The following is a 5,654-nucleotide window of genomic DNA, read 5'->3' as shown; positions in this document are numbered from 1 at the left end:
GTCCCGCAAAATGTTAGCGTTTACTGCACGCAAACTTGCATTTCCTATTATAGAACTCTCTATTAGGTGTTGAAGTGTCCTGCATCATGGTCGTTGGTAATGCCTTGGAGCGTGAAACCGCTCACACGGATGGTCAGTCGCCAGCGACGCCCTACTACACCGCCGCGTTTGACATGCCAGAAGCGGTTCCCTTACGGTTCTCGATAGCCGCGGTGGCGTGGCTCTGCACTGAGCTCGCGAGATAGCTTTCGAGTTAGTTTTCAGGCGTCATTGGGCATGAGTGCGCTTCGTGCCTTGGCGAACCAATGAAAACTTCCTCTGCGAAGTCCCCACCGCATATATGAAGTGAAACACCGGAAGATTTTTTTTAGCTCATCCCTTTTATTCATTTGCTGCAGAAAAATTAAAAACCTATCAACGGCATATCGCGGTTATTGCAGTACCTGCGTAAAATGAGGGAAAAACGGAAATTACCATCTGCGCGAGCATCCCATCACAGCCCCAACTTGAATTCCGCGATGTTGCAGGCGGTAAGTCGTCACGGTGTCTTCGTTCAGCACGGCGCGTCGAGTGAGTGCATGCTACAAAGTTTCCTCTCGGTTCCCTTTTCCTCAAAATAAATTTAAAACGCCGTGTTGTGCGAACAAGCTAGCTGCCTTTTGTTTACCATAGGCGATAGGCGGTCGTAGCTGACCGCCTTCTGTCACTGCAAAGCCATGCGTATTTGCGTACAATATTTCCTTCTTTAAGTACACCTGCGGCCTTTACGGTGCAGAAGAGTGTCTGAACTATTGTTTATATTTGTTCCAGTCAATTGGGTGAATAAAGCAGCTTTTATAAAACTTTTTTACACTGGAATTCGATGCGCAACCAAACTTGTGGCTGAATGTTTCTTCTGTCGCATTGGCCTCAGTGCCCATTTCCGCTGAAAGATACAAAGTTAGCTCATAGTAATTCTATATCAAAACACCGGTATTAAAAGATTGAAAAATTCAAGGCATTTATATTTAAAAACATTTTTGCACACACTCGACACAATAATTACTTTTTCCCGCACGTGCACCCCCTTATTTTGGTTGATCAAATATTTAGGGGAATCTCCCAAGGTGCAGTAGATGTGCAACAATAGAGTAATTACTGATTTGCATCCACCCAACCGCAGCCATACGGCTACAAAGGAAAGCTACACAGCTTACTCAAAAACTTCGTGGTTAAAGGAAACCCTGAACCAGAACGAATTTTTCTTTAACTACGAAGTTTCTGAGAAAGCTGCATAGCTTTCCTCTGTAGCCGTATGCCTGCGGTTGGGTGGATGCAAATCCGTAATTACTTCCTTGTTATTCCCATATACTGATAGACGGACATTTACTGAATGACGCCTGAATCAGTCTGATCCACTGCTTTTTAGTTGTTAGGCTCTTTTCTGTTGCTTTCATTGCACTTTCTATATTGCTTCAGCATATGGCGATAAAATCTGTTGCTTGGGTTGTCGTGAAGCTTAGTCAGTGCGGCGCCCCAACAGAGTCAGAAACTAGAGCATCCTGCACCTGCGGATGCTAAATATGCTCAAACAAGACAATCAAGTCACATCGTAATGCACACAAGCGATTTCGAAACGCAGAAGTACAAGCCGCGGGAGGCGCTACAGAAGGTTTTCTGTGAGAAGAGGACGTGAACTAATGTCAAAGATAACCGCAGCCCAAGAAGCCACAAAAAGTCATCCATATAAAAGAAAGGGCAGCTTGAGGTTCGGTCACATTCGCCATTGTGTGCCTAATTGAAATGCCAATTGTAGCATTAATAGTCTACTCGTATGTCGATTAATATTTCACACTAACGGGCTCTCTCTGCAGCTGTGTAGATAACTAAAATACAAATGCAAATAACAAATTAGAACTACAAAAAGAATAAATTTTCCACCGTTTTTGATATCCTAATCCTCCGGTGACTATATATTTGTATGATGTGTCAGTATTCTGCGCAGACACTTGGTTCCGTATTACACTCGCGGAGGCTTGTTACCCAAGATTTTAATAAACTTCCAAACGCCTCAAATTTGTCATTCTAACAGTACGCTTTAGCACAGTTTTTAAAGCAGTGGACGCTTTGTTTTTCAACGAAGTGAAGAGTGCTGTGCTTCCTCTACTTTCTCTGCTGGTTAGAGTGGCTGTAGAGTAAGTACGATCTCCCTAGGCCGATGTATGCTCCAAAAGGTGCGGGAGAGCCCTGATAAAGATCGGCTCAAGATTTGCGGGGAGAGCAGTCTAGAGCTTGTCTAGATGGTGGCCGAGATTCAATTCAGTGTATACACGCTGACAAGAAAACTGCCAGAGGAAGCTCCTCAGAGTATAACATAGTGCACCGGTGAACAAAAAGTGAGGTGCGATAAGTTCATCGCAGACAGATATCTTGCGAAACCTTTTGTGGTTAGTACTCCGGTCACCTGCACAATGTTTCCTTCCCTATTTTCCCGCTTGCCGGTGGTTACATCGTTTGAACAGCATCATACCGCCGCGAATATAACTACTTTATAATACTTCGCATATTTCTTGCATCTACACAGGGGCGAAAAAAAAATCTTAACATGTGCCATTTGATTACCGGCATTGTGGGCAGCACACCTCTCGATGGCACTTTCTGCGACTTTCTCGTAATTCATAGCATCGCGGAAATTATATTCAAGACAGTGTAAGAAGCAATGGACCTGTGAATTGGACGGGCAACGTTAAGAGACTTTATGAAAGCAGTTGCTTAGGAAGCATGCACGAGAGGGAAGAAACTGAGCATGAGAAATTTCCTTAGCCTAATGGAGTGGATTTCAAGGGAAGCCGAAAGAATATAAAGGGCGGCAGAGAGTCAAGAAAGTCAGTGGGATAAGACACTCTGTGGTGTTATGTTCGCCGCAGCCCGTGCAGGACAGGGTTCATTGGTCAGTTGGTTGAGGCGGCAGAATGCACAGCTGATATGTTTGCGCCACAAGCGGTTCAAATGCCCCCGAGGACCCCTGAGATAAAAGAATATATGCCCTCAGGACAAATGCCCATTCAGGCTTAGACGAGCGGCACCAAACCTGCGGCAACGACGCTCTTGCAGTAAAAGCCAGGTCTGTTTTCTAAACTTTAACACTGCAAAAAGTTGTTCAAGCAAGTACCAAAAATGGTTCACTTGCAAGGTATTTGTTGCGCGAACGCGACGCTTCGGTTCATTCAGAGAAACGAAGCTGCTGTCATAATGTACGATAGCTTCAGTTGCCTCGTTTAATGGAAGGAGCGTATAACTTCAAGAACATCGTCGGTGATGCATGCGGACCGGTTTTATCCTAGAGCAGAACGGTCAAGTATCATTTACTAATATTCTTTCCTGAACACGTTTTGTTGCCTTTTTGCCATTGGTTAGCCTCGCCATTAATGCCGGAGATAGTGACAGATGTACCTTGGCGACGATCATCCCTAGCCTGGCAGAAGGGCAGGAACCAACGGTAGAATGTATCGGCAAAAGACTCCTGACAAAATACGGCCTCTGAACGCGCTACTACCCTGGCCGACTTCTAACATCACGGTTTACAAGGACATGACGTACTGAAGAGAGTCCGTAAAATTCCCCTCTCGCCGTGCACAAAAACATTTTTCTTTGAGCTACACACTGAGGCATTACCGGCTAAAACATGGCTAGAGAAAAAGGGCATTTTCGTGTCTATGGTTAACTGTCGCCTTTGTGGTGCTCCTGAAACGATTGAGCATTGGTTCATCAATAAGGGATATGCAAAATTACTCTGGCGTCGGCCAACACCGGTTGCAGAAGTCAAGCGCCGGCGACCACGGTACGGTGCGCACTGCCCCGCGATCACCTTGCAGCCGTAGAGTCTCTCTGTAGCGTGCGACGTTCACTGGGCGGAACAGCGGCGTTTTTCATGTTCTGACCACCTAATGGGGAAAAATGATTAAGAAGCCCTCTAGCATTTGTCCGAGGACACGTCAGCGGGATTATGCGCGTCACCAGGTCTGTCGACTCTGCAGCAGAACAAGTCGTACATCTTCGCCGTCGAAGCGTATCCACTGCCTTCATCGGTGTCGACCAACGTTTGCGACTCAAGGTATATATGCGTGAGCTGAGCTACATTTTTTTGTCAGCATTGCTTCTAGCTAGAAGCCAATTGCGCGAACATGGGCTACTTCCGACGCCCGTGCGACTCACTCTCATACAACCGTGTGCTCCGCGTTTCAAGGTAGCCGTTCGCCAGTTGGGAAAGAGTTTGAACTTGTGCTGTTTAACCGGACGAAAAACAAACTACGTATTCCACAGTCCCTTAAGCCAGCTGAGCGCCGTGATAACAGCTACACACGAATCTTGGAGTGAAGTCGCGTCTTAGTCGCTGCCTATGGCTCAGCTGACATGCACAGTATTTTTTTTTTTGCGCAAGTGTGACGTCAAACAATGCAATGTACGGCGGACTTCACCTAGTTTTCGCGCAGATAAGTGTTTGTTCTTGCTGCTATATGCCACCTTTGTGTCTGTTCTGCACCCACATTATATGGCGATAAACGTGTGGCACCCTCTCTGTTCATTACCGCATACCTTGCGTCGCAGTTGTGAAAGCAATGCATTGCTCCACCGTGGCTTGCACTGGCTCTTTTTTTTTTCGTCACCTGTTTACTTATAGCCTACGCTATAAGTATACAACAGGAGGGCTGCGGCTTATCTGTGTAGCAGGGAAAGAGAATAATTAGCACGAATCATCTGAAGGACATAGTCTGAAGCCAAGTAAGCATGCAGTTCATGCTTGTTAACTGAGCTCATTTATTGTTAAATGCTTATTTGAGTAAAAGCTGCAAGGATAACTTTAAGTGTGGTTTTCAAGTGTCATCTTTGACACTCAGAAACATATTTTACAGACTCCGCAACGTTTATACAAGGGCGACTTGCTTTAAAAGCCAGAAAAGGACAGGCCGGCCTTACAAGGTCTATCTGGCATTTCAGTTGAGCAGCTGTGCTGTTGCTGACGCAGCATGTAAAGGAGCAGCTGGGACAAGCGGCTCATGTATACATATTGTGGCTGCCCTGTCGCTCATGATTTTGTTGAAGAAGAGATTTAAAGAAGCGCCACTAGATCTATAACGTACAGAGCTCCCTCAGCAATGGGGGCGTCCTAGACAACAATATACCAGGCCAATGAGTGCGCTGGACGTTGAATGGAGGAGCCGTCGTGAAGACGGCACACTTAAACCAACACCAGCAAAAGTGTGACGCACGCGGAAAGAAGTTAACAGCAACAACTCGACAGTTTGCATAAGGTGGGTGACAGTCTCCGTCCACTTGGAAATGATGAATTGGCGGCTGTCCGATGTGCTGCAATGGGGTCTTTCGTAGATACCAAACTAGGGATGGCATCTTGTGGCTCGCCACTCTCCTACCAGCACAAAAAGCTGCATGCTGCCTTCAAGACATTGAAAAATATTCCAGATGAAAGTGGAGTGCTAGCAACAGGTCCAGAATTGTTGTTCGACAAATCTGTACAGCATACGTTTCTAACACATTCAGTGCCAATGAATGGAGTATATTGAGGGTAAGTTGAACTTCGTGTACCTCAACTTACGTTCTCCCAGTGCAGTCCTTGTCACTGTTGCCTTGTAATATGGTTGGCTTCAATACTGAGA

General features: G+C 45.9%; 1 pseudogene; it reads left to right on the top strand.

Annotated features, from left to right (window-relative positions):
* The first annotated feature begins 518 nt into the window (after positions 1-518).
* On the top strand, positions 519-5,300 carry LOC144108685 (uncharacterized; annotated as a pseudogene).
* The last annotated feature ends 354 nt before the right edge of the window (positions 5,301-5,654 follow it).

Source organism: Amblyomma americanum, chromosome 10, assembly GCF_052857255.1.
Source record: "Amblyomma americanum isolate KBUSLIRL-KWMA chromosome 10, ASM5285725v1, whole genome shotgun sequence".
NCBI classification, from domain to species: domain Eukaryota; kingdom Metazoa; phylum Arthropoda; class Arachnida; order Ixodida; family Ixodidae; genus Amblyomma; species Amblyomma americanum.
The sequence above is the reverse complement of the archived record's forward strand: the minus strand, read 5'-3'. Positions and strand labels throughout refer to the sequence as shown.